Source organism: Triticum urartu, chromosome 3A (assembly GCF_056163025.1).
Source record: "Triticum urartu cultivar PI428250 chromosome 3A, HENAU_Tu73, whole genome shotgun sequence".
NCBI lineage: Eukaryota > Viridiplantae > Streptophyta > Magnoliopsida > Poales > Poaceae > Triticum > Triticum urartu.
Genome location: NC_141875.1, coordinates 214681523 through 214705485, shown reverse-complemented (window position 1 = coordinate 214705485; position 23963 = coordinate 214681523).

Below are 23963 nucleotides of genomic sequence, written 5' to 3'. Positions count from 1 at the left end.
AAGACAAGAAACATCTAACATACACAAAGAAGAGGAATAAAACATTGAAAATCTCAACACAATGAGAGGTAATTTAGTAAGATGAAAATTTATACAACCATATTTCCCTCTCTCAAAATAATTATATGTGGGATCATAATCAAATTCAACAATATAGCTATAACATAACATATTTTCTACATGATCCACATGCATACAAAGTTGACCCTCTTCCAAAATAGTGGGATTATCATCAAATAAAGTCATGACCTCTCCAAGCCCACTTTTATCAAAAAAATCATAAGATTGAACACTCTCCAAATATGTGGGATTACTTTTACCTAGAGTTGAGACTCTTCCGAACCCACTTTCAATATAATTGCGAACATATTCATCATGAGGCTTACATAAATTTTCAAGATCATAAGAAAAATCACCCCAATCATGATCATTGCAACAAGTAGTAGACATAGAAATATAAGCATCCCCAAGCTTGGGGTTTTGCATCGTGTTCGCACAATTGACATTAATAGAATTTATAATAACATTATTGCAATCATGCTTTTCATTCAAGGAGGTATGATGAATCACTTTATACATTCCTTATTCTAACAATTCATCACAATTTTCAGATTCATGAATCTCAAGCAAAACATCATAGAGATAATCTAGTGCACTCAAATCACTAGCAATTGGTTCATCATAATTGGGTCTTCTGAAAAGATTAGCTAGTGGATGACGATCCATATCAATAGATTTTCAGCAAGTGAAAATGCAAGAAAATAGAAGGCACATGGCAACATAAGCAAAGATAGCAAACAAGATTGCAAGCAAAAATATAGATCTCACAAGAAAAAGGCGAATGAAAAAGAGGGCGAATAAAAAGGGAATTTTTTAGAAGTGGGGGAGAGGAAAACGAGAGGAAAATGGCAAATAATGTAAATTGCGAGGAGATGAGATTTGTGATTAGGAACCTGGTAGATGTAGATGATCGTCCCCGACAACGGCGCCAGAAATTCCTTTTGATGTCGCTTGAAGCTAAGTCGGTATTTCTCGAAAGAGGAAGGGATGATGCAGTACAGCGACGGTAGGTATTTCCCTCAGATATGAAACCAAGGTTATCGAACCAGTAGGAGAACCAAGCAACACAACATAAACAGCCCCTGCACACAGATAACAAATCCTCGCAACCCGACGTGTTAAAGGGGTTGCCAATCCCTTCTGGGTATGGCGCCTCAAGATAGGCAAACGGACGTGAGATAAAATTGTAGTAGATTGATAAATCTAACGCCAAATAAAATAAAGAAGAATAAATTGCAGCAAGGTATTTTTGTATTTTTGGTTTAATAGATCTGAAAATAAATGCAAAGGAAAAGTAGATCGCAAAGGCAAACATATGAGAAAGAGACCCGGGGGCCGTAGTTTTCACTAGTGGCTTCTCTCGAGAAAAATAGCAAACGGTGGGTGAACAAATTACTGTTGGGCAATTGATAGAACTTCAAATACTCATGACGATATCTAGGCGATGATCATTATATAGGCATCACGTCCAAGATTAGTAGACCGACTCCTGCCTGTATCTACTACTATTACTCCACACATCGACCGCTATCCAACATGTATCTAGTGTATTAAGTTCATGGAGAAATGGGGTAATGCAATAAGAACGATGACATGATGTAGACAAGATCTATCAATATAGAGATAGACCCCATCATTTTATCCTTAGTAGCAATGATACATACGTGCCGGTTCCCTTTCTATCACTGGGATCAAGCACCGTAAGATCGAACCCACTACAAAGCACCTCTTTCCATTGCAAGATAAATAGATCAAGTTGGCCAAACAAAACCCAAATATCAGAGAAGAAATATGAGGCTATAAGCAATCATGCATAAAAGAGATCAAAGAAACTCAAATAACTTTCATGGATATAAAAAGATAGATCTGATCATAAACTCAAAGTTCATCTATCCCAACAAACACACCGCAAAAGAGTTACATCATATGGATATCCAAGAGACCATTGTATTGAGAATCAAACGAGAGAGAGGAAGCCATCTAGCTACTAACTACGGACCCGAACTCACGCATCATCGGAGAGGCACAAATGGAGGTGGTGAACCCCATCTGAGATTGTGTCTAGATTGGATCTGGTGGTTCTGGACTCTGTGGAAGCTGGATCAATATTTTCTCGACTCACCTAGGGTTTTGGGAATATTGGGACATTTATAGAGCAAAGAGGCAGTCTGGGGGCACCTGAGGTGGGCACAACCCACCAGGGCGCGCCTGGGCCGCCTAGCGCGCCCTGGTGGGTTGTGCTCTCCTCAGAGCACCCCCAGGCGCAGCTAGGGCCCATTATGTTCCATCTGGTCAAAAAAATCTCTGTAAAGTTCCGTTGTGTTTGGACTCCGTTTGATATTGATTTCCTGTGATGTAAAAAACATGCAGAAAACAGCAACTGGCACTTGGCACTATGTCAATAGGTTAGTACCAAAAATGATATAAAATGGCTACAAACTGATTATAAAACATCCAAGATTGATAATATAATAGTATCGAACAATCAAAAATTATAGATACATTGGAGACGTATCACGTCACCACACCGTCGTGCTGACTAAACTCTCCCTCAAAACTTTGCTTGATCAAGAGTTCGAGGGACGTTATCGAGCTGAACGTGTGCAGAACTTGAAGGTGTCGTACGTTTGGTGCTTGATCAATCGGAACGAGGAGAAGTTTGACTACATCAACCGCGTTGTCAGATGCTTCTGCTTTCGGTCTACAAGGGTACATGGACACACTCTCCCCTCTCGTTGCTATGCATCTCCTAGATAGATCTTCCGTGGTCGTATGAATTTTTTTGAAATTGCATGCTACGTTCCCCAATAGTCACATCCGGGCCAGGTCTATGCGTCTATGATATGCATGAGTAGAACACAAAGAGTTGTGGGCGGTGATCATCATACTGCTTACCACCAATGTCTTATTTTGATTCGGCGGTAATGTTGGATGAAGCGGCCCGGACCAACCTTACATGACCAACTTCATGAGTCCGGTTCCACCGACAGACATGCAACTAGTTTTGCATAAAAGGTGGCTGGCAGGTGTCTGTTTCTCCTACTTTAGTTGAATCAAATTTGACTGCGGCCGGTCCTTGTTGAAGGTTAAAACAACAAACTTGATAAATCACAGTTGTGGTTTTGATGCGTAGGTAAGAACGGTTCTTGCTAGAAGCATGTAGCAGCCACGTAAAACTTGCAACAAGAAAGTAGAGGATGTCTAACTTGTTTTTGCAGGGCATCTTGTGATGTGATATGGTCAAGATATGGTGTGATATACATTATTGTATGAGATGATCATGTTTTGTAAAAGTTATCGGCAACTGGCAGGAGCCTTATGGTTGTCGCTTTATTGTATGAAATGCAAACGTCATGTGATTGCTTTACTTTATCACTATGCGTTAGCGGTAGTTGTAGAATCAATAGTTGGTGAGACGACCACGACACTACGATGGAGATCAAGGTGTCAAGCCGGTGATGATGGAGATCATGACAGTGCTTTGGAGATGGAGATCAAAGGCACAAGATGATGATGGCCATATCATGTCACATATTTTGATTGCATGTGATGTTTATCTTTTATGCATCTTATGTTGCTTAGTATGGCGGTAGCATTATAAGATGATCCCTTACTAAAATTTTAAGGTATAAGTGTTCTCGCTGAGTATGCACCGTTGTGACAGTTCGTCGTGCTGAGACACCACGTGATGACCGGGTGTGATAAGACCTACATTCACATACAATGGGTGCAAGACAGTTTTGCACATGCGGAATACTCGAGTTAAACTTGATGAGCCTAGCATGTACAGACATGGCCTCGGAACACTGGAGACCAAAAGGTCGAACGTGAATCATATAGTAGATATGATCAACATAGAGATGTTCACCATTGAATACTACTCGATCTCACGTGATGATCGGACATGGTTTAGTTGATATGGATCATGGGATCATTTAGATGACTCGAGGGATGTCTATCTAAGTGGGAGTTCTTAAGTAATATGATTAATTGAACTTAATTTATCATGAACTTAGTCCTGATAGTATTAGCATATCTATGTAGTAGATCAATAGCTCGCGTTGTAGCTCCCCTATGTTTTTGATATGTTCCTAGAGAAAACTAAATTGAAAGATGATAGTAGCAATGATGCGGACTAGGTCCATGATATGAGGATTATCCTCGTTGCTGCATAGAAGAATTATTTCCTTGATGCACCGCTAGGTGACAAACCTATTGCAGGAGCGGATGTAGACGTTATGAGCATTTGGCAAGCTCGGTATGATGACTACTTGATAGTTTAGTGCACCATGCAGGATTAGAATCGGGGCTGCAAAATGTTTTGAACGTCACAAAGCATATGAGATGTTCCAAGAGCTAAAATTAGTATTTCAGACTCATGCCCGTGTCGAGAGGTATGAGACCTATGAAAAATACTTTGCCTACAAGATGGAGGAGAATAGCTCAGCTAGTGAGCATGTGCTCAGAATGTTTGGGTACTACAATCGCTTGAATCAAGTGGGAGTTAATCTTCCAGGTAAGATAGTGACTGACTGAGTTCTCTAGTCACTATCACCAAGTTACTAGAACTTTGTAATGAACTATAATATGCAAGGGATGACGAAAATGATTCCCAAGCTCTTCGCAATGCTGAAATTGGCAAAGGTAGAAATCAAGAAAGAGCATCAAGTGTTGATGGTTAACAAGACCACTAGTTTCAAGTAAAAGGGCAAGGGGAAGAAAGGGAACTGCAAGAAGAATGGCAAGCAAGTTGCCACTCCTGTGAAGAAACCCAAAGCTAGACCTAAGCCTCAAACTGAGTGCTTCTACTGCAAAGGGAATGGTCACTGGAAGCGGAACTGCCCCAAATACTTGGAGGATAAGAAGGATGGCAAAGTGAACAAAGGTATATTTGATATACATGTTATTGATGTGTGCTTTAATAGTGTTCATAGTAGCCCATGGGTATTTGATACCGGTTCAGTTTCTAAGCTTAGTAACTCGAAACTGGAGTTGCAAAATGAACATAGACTATTTAAGGGCGAGGTGACGATGTGTGTTGGAAGTGATTCCAAGGTTGATAAGATCACCATTGCACACTCCCTCTACCTTTGGGATTAGTGTTGGACCTAAATAAATGTTATTTGGTGTTTGCGTTGAGAATGAACATGATTGGATCATGTTTATTGCAATATGGTTATTCATTTAAGCTAGAGAATAATTGTTGTTCTGTTTACATGAATAAAACCTTCTATGGTCATACACCCAATATAAATGGTTTATTGAATCTCGATCATAGTGATACACATATTCATAATATTGATGCCAAAACATGCAAAGTTGATAATGATAGTGCAACATATTTGTGGCACTGCCGTTTAGGTCATAGTGGTGTAAAGCGCATGAAGAAACTCCATGCCGATGGGCTTTTGGAATCACTTGATTATGAATCATTTGATACTTGCGAACCATGCCTCATACGCAAGATGACTAAAACTCCGTTCTCCGGAACTAGAGCGAGCCAATAACTTATTGGAAATAATACATATCGATGTATGCGGTCCAATGAATGTTGAGGCATGCGGCAGGTATCATTATTTTCCGACCTTCACGGATAATTTGAGCAGATATGGGTATATCTACTTGATGAAACACAAGTCTGAAACATTTGAAAAGTTCAAAGAATTTCATAGTGAGGTGGAGAATCATCGTAACAAGAAAATAAAGTTTCTACGATCTGATCGCGGAGGCAAATATTTGAGTTGCGATTTTGGTCTTCATTTAAAACAATGTGGAATAGTTTCACAACTCATGCCACCTGGAACATCACAGCGTAATGGTGCGTCTGAACGTCGTTCTATGAAGAACAACGTCGCTTGAGGCCATGAAATCTGAGATAAGGTCCATGTATGAGAACTGTAACACCCCGAATGTAATTTACCTTACTTTTATTCCAACTCTTGCCGTTTCCGGCACTAAGTTATGTTATTTCCTCGTTGTCGGGTTTTTGCCTCCGTGTGTTTTATCTTTGTCATGCATCTCATATCATGTCATCATGTGCATTGCATTTGCATACGTGTTCGTCTCATGCATCCGAGCATTTTCCCCATTGTCCGTTTTGCATTCTGGCGCTCCTATGTCCTCCGGTGTCCCTTTCTACCTCTTTTCGTGTGCGGGTGATAAACGTTCCCGGATTGGACCGAGACTTGTCATGCGCCCTTGGTTTACTACCGGTAGACCGCCTGTCAAGTTTCGTGCCATTTGGACTTCGTCTGATACTCCAACGGTTAACCGAGGGACCGAAAAGGCCTCGAGTGTGTTGCAGCCCAACACCCCTCCAAAGTGGCCCAAAACTCACCTAAACCCCTTCTATCATCTAGAGCGTTCGATCACGATCGCGTGGCCGCAAACCGCACCTCATTTGGAGCTTCCTAGCTCCCTCTACCTCAATAAATAGGCCCTCCACGAAATTTTCGGATCAAACACACCCAAACCTAGCTCCTCTCCCTCTCGCCCGCGCTAGACATTGTCCGCCGGTGCCGGACACTCCGCCACGGCCAACCGCCTCTTGCCACGTGGCACCCGGAGAACCGCCGCTGCCAAGGCCCGCCGGGCCCGAGGCCGGCCCTCCCCGCCGCCGATCCGGGCCGAAGCTGCCCCGCCGCCAGCGCCGTTTCTTCTCCCGCTCCGGCGCCGAACCTCGCCGCCGACCACCGCCTTCCGCGCCGGTGCCACCCCTCGCTGGCGTCACGCCGCGCCACCGCGCCACGCCGTCCTCTCTAGGGGCCCCTGGATCCAGTCCTCTTCCTCCACGACGAAGCCCCGCGACGAACGCCGGCCACCGCGAGCTCCGGCCGGCGAACCTCGGGATCCGCGCCCAGCTGGATCTGGATCTCAGATTCGAATTCGCGGTTGACTTTTCCCCCTCCAAACCCTAAATATTTTGCAACCTTTGACATGACATGACATAACTTCCTCATCGTAGCTCTGATTCGTGCGTGTAGCATATCAAAATGTTCGTCTCGACGAGTACATCATTTCATCTCATTGCATCATTCTCATTTGAGCTCATCTTGATGCCCTAAATGCTGTTGGAATAGGGTTGTGTGATGATTATTTCAGATCTGTTTCGGTAAATGGCCTTTTGTCATTTTTGCCATGATTAATGTGTGCATGCTATGATCCTGAGCTCTACATGTGTTTTGTAGAATGCCATGCCATCTTTACAGGGGTATATGCCATGTATTTTTGTGATCTTTGTGGTGACTAGCACAAGCATGCAAAGTAGCTTACTCAATGATGCTGATTTCAGAGACTTAGTTTTTCACTAAGTCCTTGTCCTGCTTTATTTTTATGCCATATGTTCATGTTGTTTCCTAGTGATCCGTGTCTCTTTTGAGCATGATCAGTAAGGATGTTTTGTAGATAATGTTGTGCTCTATCCATCCATGCCTTTGTTTGCTATTATGGAGCACCCCAGCTTGAGTCAATCGAGCTCTACTTTTGTGATAAAATGTTCCTGGCAGATTGTTAACATGTTTAGCGATTTTGCCGAGCTTGTTGTAGTTGATCCGTGCATGCTATGTTGTTGTTATTGCCATGTATAGCTTCTATGCCATGTCTATTTGCTGGGTGTATTCTTAGATTATCATGCAATGCCTCGTGGTGAGTGCATCGAGCTCGTGAACATGCCTACTTGTTAACTATTTTGCCATGCTCCAGTTTTTCACTAAGTCTGAATCTGTTTATGTTTTTGCTATGTTTACATGCTTGCAATTTTTATTTTCTAATCCCTTTTGGCTTATGGTCACTAAAGTACTTTTGTTATATGCTTTGAGTAGCTTGATCCCATGCCTTTCTTTGCCATGATATGTTCCTATAGCATGTAGTTATCGTGCTCTAAACATTGCTTCCTGATGATAAATTCCTGAAATGCTGTTAATTTCACTAAGTCTGAAACCTGTTATCTTTTGCACTTTTGCCATGCTTGTTTGAACCTGTTAATGAGTGAATTAGCCGTAACTCAGTGTTCATCTTTTTTCAAGCATCATGAGTGGATCCCTGCCATGTATTTTATTGTTATGTTTGAGTGTTGTAGCATATTTATCTTGATGCATTTAGTTGGTCACTTGCTGATTATCGCAGACCGGTGCCATATTTGTTTTGCTTGCAATTTCCAAACCATGCATCTGATTCCGGTGATCTTTATATCGATTTCAACCAAAATCAACTCCCCTTTCCAGTGGCACTCTTGAGTTTCCAAGTTGAGGTCAGGTTCAATCATTCCTTTCCTAATCTTTTATATGCATCACATACCGCATCCCGCATACCATACCTTGTTTGCATCTTGTTGTTTGAGCATTGCACGTGGTTGATTGTGTTCCTTTTGCTTGTTGTTCTCGCTTGGGTAGAGCCAGGAGACGAGTACGTGAACGAGGAGCCCGTTGAGTACGATTTCGAGGATCAAGGCAACTCTGAGAACTTTGCAGGCAAGATGACCATACCCTCGAAATCAATTCTATCTTTGTTTGCTAGATGCTTGCTTTTTTGCTATGCCTATGCTACGATACCCACCACTTGCTTATCATGCCTCCCATATTGCCATGTCAAACATCTAACCCACCATGTCCTAGCAAACCATTGTTTGGCTATGTTACCGCTTTGCTCAGCCCCTCTTATAGCGTTGCTAGTTTCAGGTGAAGATTGGAGATCGTTCCTTGTTGGAACTTGTTTATTGTTGGGATATCACCATATTATCTTGTTTATCTTAATGCACCTATATACTTGGTAAAGGGTGGAAGGCTTGGCTGTATGCCTGGTGTTTTTTTCCCCTCTTGTCGCCCTAGTTTCCGTCATATCGGTGTTATGTTCCCGGATTTTTGCGTTCCTTACATGGTTGGGTTATAATGGGAACCCCTTGACAGTTCGCCTTGAATAAAACTCCTCCAGCAATGCCCAACCTTGGTTTTACCATTCGCCACCTAGCCTCTTTTTCCCTTGGGTTTCCGGAGCCCGAGGGTCATCTTTATTTAAACCCCCCTGGGCTAGTGCTCCTCTGAGTGTTGGTCCGACCGAGTAGACTGCGGGGCCACCTTGGGGCAACTTGAGGGTTAGTTTTACTCATGGGATGTCTCATCTGAGTGTGCCCTGAGAACGAGATATGTGCAGCTCCTATTGGGATTTGTCGGCACATTCGGGCGGTCTTGCTGGACTTGTTTTGCCATTGTCGAGGATGTCTTGTAACCGGGATGCCGAGTCTGATCGGAATGTCTTGGGAGAAGGAATATCCTTTGTTGACCGTGAGAGCTTGTGATGGGCTAACTTGGGACTCCCCTGCAGGGATTTGAACTTTCGAAAACCGTGCCCGCGGTTATGGGCAGATGGGAATTTGTTAATGTCCGGTTGTAGATAACTTGAAACTTAACTTAATCAAAATGCACCAACCGCGTGTGTAACCGTGATGGTCTCTTCTCAGCAGAGTCCGGGAGGTGAACACGGTGTTGGAGTAATGCTTGATGTAGGTTGTTCTAGGATCACTTCTTGATCATAGTTGTTCGACCGTGCTTTTGCCTTCTCTTCTCGCTCTCTTTTGCGTATGTTAGCCACCATATATGCTAGTCACTTGCTGCAGCTCCACATCATACCTTTACCTTACCTATAAGCTTAAATAGTCTTGATCGCGAGGGTGTGAGATTGCTGAGTCCCCGTGGCTCACAGATTACTTCCAAAACCAGATGCAGGGACCGATGATACCGCTCCAGATGATATGACCGAGCTCAAGTGGGAGTTTAATGAAGACTCTCGTCGTTACTATGTGTCTTTCCTAGATGATCAGTAGTGGTGCCCAGTTGGGGCGATCAGGGACTTTGTCGCATTTGGGGGTTGATCTTTATTTTGGTTCCGTAGTCGGACCTTGAGTGTATTGGATGAATGTAATGACTTATTTATGTATTTGTGTGACGTGGCGAGTGTAAGCCAACTATGTACCTTTCCCCTTTATTTATTTACATGGGTTGTTGTGAAGATTACCTCACTTGCGACATTGCTTTCAATGCGGTTATGCCTCTAAGTCGTGCATCGACACGTGGGAGATATAGCCGCATCGAGGGCGTTACAAGAACAAAGTGTGGGCTTTGGTGGACTTGCCTGATGATCGGCAAGCCATTGAGAATAAATGGATATTCAAGAGGAAGATGGACGCTGATGATAGTGTTACTATCTACAAAGCTCGACTTGTCACAAAAATGATTTCGACAAGTTCAAGGTGTTGACTACGATTAGATTTTCTCACCCATAGCGATGCTTAAGTCTATCTCAATTATGTTAGCAATTGCCGCATTTTATGAAATCTGGTAAATGGATGTCAAAACTGCATTCCTTAATGGATATCTTAAAGAAGAGTTGTATATGAAGCAACCAGAATGTTTTGTCGATCCTAAAGGTGCTAACAAAGTGTGCAAGCTCCAGTGATCCATTTATGGACTGGTGCAATCATCTCGGAGTTGGAATATACACTTTGATGAGGTGATCAAAGCATATGGTTTTATACAGACTTTCAGAGAAGCCTGTATTTACAAGAAAGTGAGTGGGAGCTCCGTAGCATTTCTGATATTATATGTGGATGACATATTGTTGATCGGGAATGATATAGAATTTGTGAATAGCATAAAAGGATAATTGAATGAAACTTTTTTCAATAAAATACATCGGTGAAGCTGCTTATATATTGAGCATCAAGATCTATAGAGATAGATCAAGACGCTTGATAGGACTTTCACAAAGCACATACCTTGACAAGATTTTAAGGAGTTCAAAATGGACGAGTCAAAGAAAGGGTTCTTACATGTGTTACAAGGTGTGAAGTTGAGTAAGACTCAAAACCTGACCACGGCAGAATATATAGAGAGAATGAAAGTCATTCCCTATGCCTCGGCCATAGGTTCTATAAATTATGCAATGTTGTGTACCGAACCTATTGTGTACCTTACCATGAGTTTCGCAAGGGGGTACGATAGTGATCGAGGAGTAGATCACTGGACAGTGATCAAAGTTGTCCTTAGTTACCTAAGAGGAATAAGGAAATATTTCTTGGTAATGGAGGTGATAAAGAGTTCGTCGTAAAGAGTTACGTCGACGCAAGCTTTGACACTAATCTAGATGACTCTGCATCTCAATCTGGATACATATTGAAAGTGGGAGCAATTAGCTAGAGTAGCTCTATGCACAACATTGCAGACGGAGAAAATTTGCAAAATACATACGGATCTGAATGTAGCAGACCCATTGACTAAACTTCTCTCACAAGAAAAACATGATCACACCTTCATACTCTTTGGGTGTTAATCACATAGCGATGTGAACTAGATTATTGACTCTAGTAAACCCTTTGGGTGTTGGTCACATGGCGATGTGAACTATGGGTATTAATCGCACAAATATGTGAACCATTGGTGTTAAGTCACATGGCGATGTGAACTATATTATTTACTCTAGTGCAAGTGGGAGACTGAAGGAAATATGCCCTAGAGGCAATAATAAAGTTTTTATTTTACATTTCCTTATATCATGATAAATGTTTGTTATTCATGCTAGAATTGTATTAACCGGAAACTTGATACATGTGTGGACACATAGACAAAACACTGTGTCCCTAGTAAGCCTCTACTAGACTAGCTCGTTAATCAAAGATGGTTAAGTTTCCTAACCATAGACATGTGTTGTCATTTGATGAACAGGATCACAACATTAGGAGAATGATGTGATGGACAAGACCCATCCGTTAGCTTAGCATAATGATCGTTAAGTTTTATTGCTATTGCTTTCTTCATGTCATATAGATATTCCTTTGACTATGAGATTATGCAACTCCCACATACCGGAGTAATACCTTGTGTGCCATCAAACGTCACAACGTAACTGGGTGATTATAAAGATGCTCTACAGGTATCTCCGAAGGTGTTTGTTGGGTTGGCATAGATCGAGATTAGGATTTGTCACTCCGAGTATCGGAGAGGTATCTCTGGGACCTCTCGATAATGCACATATTATAATAAGCCTTGCAAGCAATATGACTAATGAGTTAGTTGCGGGATGATACATTACGGAACGAGTAAAGAGACTTGCCGGTAAAGAGATTGAACTAGGTATGAAGATACCTACGATCGAATCCTGGGCAAGTAACATACCGATGACAAAGGGAATAACGTATGTTGTCATTACGGTACGACTGATAAAGATCTTCGTAGAATATGTGGGAACTGTCGTGGGAACGATTCCGACAATAATAAGGGATGGGGTAAAGGAGAATGATCTATCGAGATGCGAATGGGTGACATGGTGGTTTTAGCGAGTTCGGGCTTCTCACGGTGGAGATAAAAACCCAATGTCTCGTGCTCCGGAGAGGCTATGTTTTATTTGAGTATGTATATCCGGAGATTACAATGTGTGAGAGAGGGGAACGGATCCCATGCCTGAGCTAAGTCCTGAGACTAATGGCGAGAAAGAGAGCTAGAAGGAGAAGAATGAGAGCCTGCCCCCAAGTCTAGTGGTGGGGGTGGCTTATATAGAGTGTGCCACCCCTTCACCTCCTATGTTACAAAGTGGGGCCTTGATGCCATAATGTCAGTCTACTAATAAGATGTTGCTTCAAGCGCCTTGTCGACTGTTGGTCTTCGCATACCCGAGTGAGTCGTATGGTCGAATGGTGAACTGTCATCCGAGTGGATGGTATGCTGCTTGTCCGAGTGGATAGTATGTCTGTATGAAATTTACCTGGACCCACATGTTGTGTGGACCCCATGCTTCATGATATTTCGACCCTTCGTGGGCCTACCTGTTATGTGTAACCCCAACATTAGGCCCCGAATCGATTGCGATTTTGTAGAACGAGTTTTTGAAAGACACAATTTGGCCCGAGTGATTACGGAAATACTTGGTACCCATCATCGTGCTTTCAAAGAACCAATGTTTGAACAAAATCTCAATGGATTCCGGTATTTCTCTTCCCGACTAATCTAGGGTAAGTTCCTTCGAGGAGCAACATTGTGACATTCGTTCATCTCTCGGAAGAGGTTAACTTGTGATCAGAGTATGGGTATGTCATTAAATCTGGGCAACAAGTATGATGCATGGACTGCTATCTCGGAGAGATGCCATTCTTATCCCAGAGGAATGTCAATACGAGTCGGTTCGAGATCCAAACTTATGAGTTTCACGCTTTGAGTCCTAGAAGAAGGCTCAAAACAGGTCCATGGAGGAGCGTTAAACTCACCTTATAGCAATTTTTTTGGTAGCCGACGGGAGCCTTAGAACTTGTTTGTTTGTTTGTTGTTCACCACTCGGACCGGTCAGGCCATACCGAGTGGAGATTACTCCAGTGGGGGCACGCTGAGTGCACCCACTCGGTGTAGTCCCCGAGACCGCCGTCGACTGCGGGCAGTCGGTGGGGGTCTGAGAGAACTAAAAAAATTCTTAGCTGCTACTGATATTACTTCTTCCTCTCCGACTCGGAGGTCGAGTAGTAATTGAGGATCTAGTATTGATCTTGCATCGAGCAAAATATTTCTTTCTGAGTCCACTTCCAGTGGGGGCACGCTGAGTGCACCCACTAGGTGTAGTCCCCGAGCCTCTGTCGGACAAGATGAGTCAGGCAGAGGGTTTAAGTATCCAGGTAAACCTCCACATAGTCAGCACGGTAAATATCTTTTAGTCTGAAATTGAGTCAATCAGATGCATATTCAGGCGCTTGACATGGTAAGTAAGCTCAGCCTAGAGCTGAGTCAATCAGACTGATCTTTGTGCACTCGGCATGGAATAAATTCAGCCTAAAACTCGGTGAAGCATGTGAATCTTCGTGCTCTCAGCATGGTGAATGAATTCGTCTTTGAAACTGACGACTGTAGAAAAAAGCTGGACACTCCAGGGAGTAATCATTCCAGTAGTACTTCTTATATTGACCGTTAGATTTTGCGTGAAAGGGGTATTTGTAAGAGTACATTGTATCCGTAGAGGAGCTTCGTTTTCACCCTTTTGCATGAAAGGGGTATTTGTACGAGTGGAAGTGCTTCCCGACTGATCGGGATATGTTGACTGCATGGAAAAACTTGGTGGCACTCGTATGTCTACCGGAGGAGATAGATTAGTGGTCTAACGTGGACGTGCCATGAAACACGAGTGGCGAGGCTAGTGTGTGGGCTGACTCTCCGAAGAGAGGCCACTCATTATCCCGGGGGAACACCAGCACATGCCATGTCTGAGTCCAAGTTTGTGAAACTGACGCCTTGGAGCCTAGAATAAGGGCCAAGTGCATCCGTAGAGGAGCGTCGTTTTCACCCTTTTGTACTCCCGAAGATGACTCTAGGTAATGATTTGGGCGATCGTCCGAGTGGATGGTGCTACCCTTATAGATCTTCGGCGGACCGAGCATGTATGGTCACAAAAATATTCCTGATGTGACCAATAGGTTGATCAAATGGGTGTAACCCCTAAGGGGGGCATGGCCCATGGCGGTGCGCAGCCCCCGAGTGATACTCGAAAGAGGCAAGCTTGCTACAGAGTGCGATATGAGGTTTGATCATATGAGTAACTTAGTCGTTCCCATGTTGGGTGTGGAGTAGTGAGGACATGTCCAACTGATGGTGACGCGCGGGGCGGCTGAGGGGTGAGAACGTGTACAACCGAGTGGTGATGCGGGGTGGACGAGTGGTGAAGACGCGCACAACTGAGTGGCGACGCGCGGGGCGGCCGAGTGGTGAAGACGTGCATGAGCGAGTGGCGATGTGCGGGGCGGCCGAGTGATGGCGCTGGATAGCTAAGGCAAAGGTGTGTGCCACCGAATGGCGAAAATGGTCCTCAGAGGAGTTAGTCGGATGCTTTCGAAGCTGATGTAGTGACGAGGTCGGTGTGACATGGTTGCGGTGCGAAAAGACTGGTGTGCCAACTGATTCTGAGTAGGAACAAAGATGGAATGCAGAGCATCTGAGTGATCATGCAACTTAATGAAGTGGCGGGTCCGAGTGCACTCGTTGAACTGAAGGATCTGACTGGCATCGAAGTACTAGACCACTCAGGAGAGTGTGATTCTAAATGAGCTACAGCCCCGAGTGTGGCGTAGCCCCCGAGCAAAATATAGGCTTCGACCGTGGTCCTGACGGAACCGATTAACTTAGTTTTGAATGGATAAATTGTAATTCATCGAGTTGGACTTGGGTAATTGTGAGGAGGAGCTTCCGAGTGATGCTCGAAAGAGGCAAACTCGCAAAGGAGTGAAGTGTCTAGATTGATTACAAAAGTGACTTATCTGTCTCATGTCTGGCGAGGTCTATATCATTGATACGATGAAGATGATCCCACAGAGGGGTCAGCCGGATGTGTTTGAAGTCAATAGAGCGACAAGGTCGGTGTTGTGGTGCGCTAAGACCGGTATGGTGACCGAGTCTGAGTAGCGATGAAGTTGGCGCATAGGGCCGTCGAGTGGTCGCGTAACTTGTGTATGAAAAATAGCACAAGCCAACGTAATAATTTCTCGAGGAAATTTGATGTGTGCTGAAATAAATTGTGCGAATAACACCCATAGACACCCACTGGAATCTCCTCAGAGTGCAATTCACTCGACCAACAACTCCACTCGGATAACCCAATTCCATTCGACCATACAACAAACCACTCAGAAGACAGAAGACCTAAAGTCACTCAGGATGGCAACGGTCAGGCGTTCACTCTGTAGTGTTAATGATCACTTATATGTCTTTATTGTTGGCGTTACTAGTAACGCCTCATCTTTATGTACATTGAACCCTGTATAACTAAGGACGAGAGCGGTCCGGCGCACTCTATATAAGCCAGCCCCCTCCTCAGGTACAAGGGTTCGCACCCCCTGTAACTTCACGCATAATCCAGTCGACCGCCTCAGGGCACCGAGACGTAGGGCTATTACTTTCTCCACGAAGAGCCTGAACTCGTAAATCTTGCATGCACAACCTCATCGTAGCTAGGATCTTGCCTCCTCTTACGTACCCCCTAATCTACTGTCAGACTTAGAACCACGACAGGAACCAATATGAGCATCCAGGTTTCGCTATTGGTTATTGACCAGAGAGGTGTCTCGGTCATGTCTACATAGTTCTCGAACCCGTAGGGTCCACACGCTTAACGTTCGATGACGATTTTGTATTATATGAGTTATGTGATTTGGTGACCAAATGTTGTTCGGAGACTCGGATGAGATCACGGACATGATGAGGAGTCTCGAAATGGTCGAGAGGTAAAGATTCATATATAGGACGATAGCATTCGGACACCTGAAGTGTTCCGGGGGTACCGGATACATATCGGGTCACCGAAAGGGGTTCCGGGTAACCCCCGACAAGCTATATAGGCCTAATGGGCCAAGAGAGGGACAGACCAGCCTCAAAAGGGGCTGGTGCACCCCACATAGGCTGAATAGGAGGAGCAGGAAAGGAAGGGAAGGGAGAAGGAAAGGGGAGGATTTGGCCTCCCCCTTTCCTTCCCCTCGCCCCTCTCTTTCCTTCCCCCTCCGATGGATATCGAAGGGGGCAGGCCGACTTGGAGCAGGCGCCCAAGTAGGATTACTCCTACTAGGGGCGCCCCTTGCAGCCCCTCTCCCTCTCCCACCTATATATATGTGGGGGCACCTCTAGAACACATAACATTGATTCCTAGCCGTGTGCGGCGCCCCCTCCACAGTTTACGCCTTCGATCATATTGCCATAGTGCTTAGGCGAAGCCCTACATGGATCACTTCACCATCACCATCACCACACCGTCGTGCTGACGAAACTCTCCCTCGACACTTTGTTGGATCAAGAGTTTGAGGGACGTCATCGAGCTAAACGTGTGCAGAACTCGGAAGTGTCGTATGTTTGGTGCTTGATCGGTCGGAACGAGAAGAAGTTTGACTACATCAACCGTGTTGTCAAACGCTTCTGCTTTCGGTCTATGAGGGTACATGGACACACTCTCCCCCTCTCATTTCAATGCACCTCCTAGATAGATCTTGTGTGAGCGTAGGAAATTTTTTGAAATTGCATGCTACGTTCCCCAACAATTGATCGTTCAGCTCTATTGCTATTGCTTTCTTCATGTCAAATACATGTTCCTTCGACTATGAGATTATGCAACTCCCGGATACCGGAGGAATACCTTGTGTGATATCAAACGTCACAATGTCACTGGGTAATTATAAAGATGCTCTACAGGTATCTCCGAAGGTGTTTGTTGGGTTGGCATAGATCGAGATTAGGATTTGGTCACTCCGAGTATCGGAGAGGTATCTCTGGGCCCTCTCGATAATGCACATCATAAGAAGCCTTGCAACCAAAGTGACTAATGAGTTAGTTACAAGATGATGTATTATGGAATGAGTTAAGAGACTTGCCGGTAACGAGATTGAACTAGGTATGAGGATACCGACGATCAAATCTCAGGCAACTAACATACCGATTGGCAAAGGGAATAACATATGTTGTCATAACGGTTCGACCGATAAAGATCTTCATAGAATAAGTAGGAGCCAATAGGAGTATCTAGGTTCTGCTATTAGTTATTGACCGGAGAGGTGTCTCGGTCATGTCTACATAGTTCTCGAACCCGTAGGGTACGCACGCTTAACGTTCGATGACGATTTAGTATTATATGAGTTTTGTGATTTGGTGATCGAATGTTGTTTGGAGTACCGATGAGATCACATACACGACAAGGAGTCTCGAAATGGTCGAGAGGTAATGATTGATATATAGGACGATGGTATTCGGACACCGGAAGTGTTCCGGAGGGTACCGAGTACTTATCAGGTCACCGAAAAGGAGTTTCGGGTACCCCTGGCAAAGATATGGGCCTTATGGGCCAAGTGAAGGAACACACCAGCCCTGGTGCGCCCCTATAGAGGCTATCCCTATGAGGAGGAGAAGGAAAGAGGGGAGGGAAAGGAAAGGAATGAGTGGATTTGGATTCCTACGTCCTTCCCTCTCCCCCCTCTTTCCTTCCCCCTCGGTTATATATGGCAGGGGGTGCGCTTCTTGGGAGGGACTCCAAGTAGAATTCCTCCTACTTGGGCGCCTCCTATGGCTGCCTCTCCCTCCCTCCCACGTATATATATGAGAAGGGGGGTGCCTAGCACACACTAGACAATTTCCTAGCCGTGTACGGGGCCCCTCTCCACCGTTTACCACCTCGATCATATTTTCGTAGTGCTTAGGCAAAGACCTGCAGAGATCACTTTACCATCACCATCACCATGCTGTCGTGATGACGGAACTCATGCATCTACTACCTCAACACCTTGCTGGATCAAGAAGGCAAGGGACGTCACCGAGCTGAACGTGTGCAGAACTCGGAGGTGTCGTACGTTCGGTACTCGATCGGTGGAGCGCGAAGGAAGTTCGACTACATCAACCGCGTTGTGAAACGCTTCCGCTTACCGTCTACAAGGGTGTGTATACACACTCTCCCCCTCGTTTCTATGCATCTCCTAGATAGATCTTGCGTGAGCATAGGAAATTTTTTAAATTGCATGCTACGTTTCCCAATAGTGGCATCATGAGCCAGGTCTATGCGTAGATGATATGCACGAGTAGAACACAAAGAGTTGTTGTCAGTGTAACAAACCTTGGGTCTGTTGCCTAGATTGTTCACAGGCACAAGAGCGAGGTTGATACGCCAACCCAAGCCATGATACAAGAAACCAAGAGATTCGAAGAACCAGCATGCAGCTCAGAGAGACTAAGGCCAAGCCAAAGAAGCAAGATATCGCCAAGAGAAGGGCCTCTCTTGCCGGACAGGCGAGCCTGGCAAGGGGCAAGGCCACCCCCAGAAGCAGACGACCAAGACACCCCGACAGGGCCCTGCTGGGATTTGTGGAGGCAAAACCACCTCACCAACCACTCCAGCATGACCCACGTCGTTGATCAATGCGGTGTCAAGCCGCAAGATGATTAAGTGGCGGCCATCGCCACATGGAAGCCATTTCTATAGAAGAAACCCACAGATGGCACTCGTCCTGCGACGTGTCAAGAGAACAGGCACGGAGCTGGCAAGATAGCCCGACAAGCCTTGCCGGGAAACCAGTGATGTGACACTAAGCGGTGCATTTAATGCGCCCTGTCAGCCCACAGAGTTAGGTATGATAGCACTATTTGCTATCATATCAGTACATAATGACTACTCTGCCATTGTGGTGACCCCTTGATCTATAAAAGGAGGTCCATGGCAACTATAGAAAGGGTTGGAAAGTTGATTAACCTACACCCCCATATGCGCGTAGTCGCTACTGCCCTAAGGCAACCCCTGCTGGGAAAGTGTACTATGATTCACTACCTCCATTCCACCATCAATCCACCAAAGCAGGAGTAGGGTTTTATGCCCCGCGGCGGCCCGAACCAGGGTAAACTGCTTGTATGCTCTCTGTCATGCTGCCATATGCTGGTCTGCTCTTTGTGCAATGGGATGTCCCCCTGCCAAACCAGCAAGGGGCTCCCGGTCCCATAGGTGGCTGCGGATATCCCGCGACACCTTTGGCGCGCCAGGTAGGGGGATCGCTTGCGCAAACCTGAAAGCGTGCGCAGCGCGTCATCTTCATCACCATCTTCATTTTCGACGATGCCATCAAGCATGGCACCCAAGAATAAGTCCGGTGCTTTGGCCCATCCATCCACCTCGAAGGCTCCGCCGCCCGTGGCTTCTAATGCCGTGGGGGATGCGGAGGCATGCGAGGACATGAACGCTGCTGGGGACGTGGTTGGAGCATGTGGCGCCATCACCACTTCCCCCGCGTCCGACATGGGGGTAGGAGATATTGGAGGAGAACAGCATCAGCAGCGCCTCGACGGTCATGCTCCGCAAGGTGCAGGCAAGGGGGTCAATCCGTCCACACCCCCTCCTCTCACCGACGGGCACAGCCACAGGAACGACGCTCAGTCCGGGGTAAGCCATCGCCCTTCGACCGTCCCCACAATGGGAGCGACCGCGGCGCATGCGCCTCCTCCCGGACAAGCCAACCAGACCGTTGTGCTCGACGGAGCCGCTGACCCTCGAGCACCACCGCCTCCCAACCCCACGGCCCAGGTGGTCATCCCACAGCAGTGTGGGTGCGGCACCGCCGCTGTCGCCACCGCAGGTACCGTCAGGAACCAGGCAACGGTGCGGCCGACGTCATCAACATTTATGCCAAGCACATCCACGGAGGCTATGGCGCGAGCCCAGCTGCTGCTGAGGTTTCCGCCAGCAGCCGAGCAGATGGATGAATGGTGTGCCACCATGCAAAGCCTGCTCAGTTTCGCCGAAGCTAGGGGCTCACGGCGAGCTGGCCCGCCGCAACCTCCCCAAGCAACAGCAACCGCCCGTACTATTGGCCGTAGGGAGAGGGCCATCCCCACGGTGTAGTCCCCACCACAGCAGCCGGCATGGGTGTAGCAGAATCAAGATTCCGACGATGTATCGATGGCCTCTTCTGACCCTCGAGCGCGTCCAGGCCAACATGGAGCATTGGAGGATAGGCGGCAAGGAGACGCGCGCTTCGTCGTAGATCGACACCGCGACGACCTCCGCCAGACCGACGGGTACGACGGCCCCAACGTTGACGAGCCTGCGCTCGGTGTTGGCGGGTGCCTAGCTTTCGAGGTCGGCTGCCCTGCCTTTACATGAGAACTGCAGCAAGTCCGTTGGCCGTCCGTTCGCATGTTCAAGCCAGATATACTTGAGAAGTACAACGAGAGGCTGAACCCGGCAGAGTTCCTGAGCATCTACACCATCGATGTTCAAGCTGTCGGGGGAAGAGATGAGAAGGTGTTCGCCAACTACTTCCCTTTGGCGCTCAAGTCCAACGTGAGGTCTTGGCTGATGCACTTGCTAGAGAACTCCATTTCATCATGGGCAGACCTATGCCATGAGTTCATCGGTGCCTTCACCGGTGGCCACCAAGAGTCCGACAGGCCCAGCGACCTGCAACTTCTCCAGCTGAAGGATGGAGAAACTCTCTGTAAGTATTTCCAGAGATTCAGTAAAGTTCATAGAAATATTCCAAATATCCATTCGGCAGCCGTTATAGCAGCTATCATGTCCAATGTGCGCAACCGTTGCATTCGTTCCAAGATGAACTTGCGGTGGCCCAAGACTGTGAAGAAGCTATACACACTGGTGGATAAGTGTGCTCGGATGGAGGAAGGAAGGAAGTTGCTCGGAGAGGAAGATTTCACCAATGTTGATTCAGAGGATGAGGATGAATCAACCAGTCAAAGAAAGGGCAAGAAGCGCAATAAGAAGCCAAGAGATAAGGCAGTGATGACTGTGGAAGGTTTGGGCACACCTAGTGCTGGCAAGAAGGCCAAGGCCTAGGCCCTCGGCAAGGAAGCTGCCGCTTGCGCTGCCTGTCGGGAAGGCGCTGCCGCTGAGAAAGCTGGGAAAGGTGATGGGCCGTACTACAAGATCCATCGGACCAAGGCCACAACCTTCAGGAGTGTTACCAGGTTGATCAGCTTGTTGAGAAACAAAGGGAGGAATATGATAAGCGTGACAAAGAAAAAGGTTAGAATGTCGCTGGCGGTAAGGACCGAGGCGGTGAAGAAAATTGCCCCGGCAAACCCTTTCAGAACCATGGAAAGCCTGCAAGGGGTTAAGAGAAGGAAATCTGTGATGATGTGAGTGACGGAGGGGGTGCAGAGGAAACCGGTGAGCAGGAGTTTCAGAAGGCCACTGACGCTCTATGCATTGATGGGGGTGCATTGATACGTCTCCAACATATCTATAATTTTTGATTGCTCCATGCTATATTATCTACTATTTTGGGCAATATTGGGCTTTATTATCCACTTTTATATTACTTTTGGGACTAACCTATTAACCGGAGGCCCAGCCCAGATTTGCTGTTTTATGCCTATCTCAGTATTTTGAAGAAAAGGAATATCAGACGGAGTCGAAACGGAACGAAATCAACTGGAGAAGTTATTTTTGGAAGGAAACACACCTGATGAACTTGGACCCCACGTCAGGGGAGACACGAGGTGCTCACGAGGGTGGGGGCGCCCCCCCCCCTAGGGCGTGCCCCTGTCTCGTGGGACCCCTGTGGCTCCTCCAACGTCCTCCCTGCACCCATATATACCCACGTGACCTAAAACTTCCATAACGCAACATAGATCAGGAGTTCCGCCGCCAGAAGCCTACGTAGCCACCAAAAACCAATCTAGACCCGTTCCGGCACCCTGCCGGAGGGGGCAATCCCTCTCCGGTGGCCATCTTCATCATCCCGGTGCTCTCCATGACGAGGAGGGAGTAGTTCTCCCTCGGGGCTGAGGGTATGTACCAGTAGCTATGTGTTTGATCTCTCTCTCTCGTGTTCTTGAGATGATACGATCTTGATGTATCGCGAGCTTTGCTATTATAGTTGGATCTTATGTTTCTCCTCCCCCTCTTCTCTCTTGTAATGAATTGAGTTTCCCCTTTGAAGTAATCTTATCGGATTGAGTCTTTAAAGATTTGAGAACACTTGATGTATGTCTTGCCGTGGATATCTGTGGTGACAATGGGATACCGCGTGCCACTTGATGTATGTTAAGGTGACCAACTTGCGGGTTCATGAACCTATGCATAGGGGTTGGCACACGTTTTCATCATGATTCTCTGGTAGATCTTTGGGGCACTCTTTGAGGTTCTATGTGTTGGTTGAATAGATGAATCTAAGATTGTGTGATGCATATCGTATAATCATGCCCACGGATACTTGAGGTGACATTGGAGTATCTAGGTGACATTAGGGTTTTGGTTGATTTGTATCTTAAGGTGTTATTCTAGTACGAACTCTAGGGTTGTTTGTGACACTTATAGGAATAGCCCGACGGATTGATTGGAAAGAATAACTTTGAGGTGGTTTCGTACCCTACCATAATCTCTTCGCTTGTTCTCCGCTATTAGTGACTTTGGAGTGACTCTTTGTTGCATGTTGAGGGATAGTTATGTGATCCAATTATGTTAGTATTGTTGAGGGAACTTACACTAGCGAAAGTATGAACCCTAGGCCTTGTTTCAACGCATTAAAATACCGTTTACGCTCACTTTTATCACTTGCTACCTTGCTGTTTTTATAATTTCAGATTACAAATACTATTATCTACCATCCATATACCACTTGTATCACCATCTCTTCGCCGAACTAGTGCACCTATACAATTTACCATTGTATTGGGTGTGTTGGGGACACAAGACACTCTTTGTTATTTGGTTGCAGGGTTGCTTGAGAGAGACCATCTTCATCCTACGCCTCCTACGGATTGATAAACCTTAGGTCATCCACTTGAGGGAAATTTGCTACTGTCCTACAAACCTCTGCACTTGGAGGCCCAACAATGTCTACAAGAAGAAGGTTGTGTAGTAGACATCAAGCTCTTTTCTGGCGCTGTTGCCGGGGAGGTGAGTGCTTGAAGGTATATCTTTAGGTTTTGCAATCGAGTCTTTTAGTTTCTTGTTTTATCACTAGTTTATTTTATAAAAGAAAACTATAAAAAATGGAATTGAGTTTGTCTCATACGCTTCATCTTTTTAATATCTTTCGTGAGTATGATGGAAAGGATAATTGTGCTCAAGTGCTAGAAGAAGAAATCTATAAAATGTTTGGCACTAAATATTTGAATGATGAGCATGATTGCAATGTTGTTAGTATGAATTCCTTGAATATCCATGATGCTAATGATATGCAAAGCCACAAGCTTGGGGAAGCAACGTTTGATGAAGATGATATTTTCTGTACCCCAAGCTTTGATGAGAAAATTTACTATGATGAAAGCATGCTTCCTATATATGATGATTATTGTGATGACACTTATGCTTTAAATAATAATGATAACCATTAAACTTGTCATCTTGATCTTAATTTTCAATCACATGATAGTTATTTTGTTGAGTTTGCTCCCACTATTATT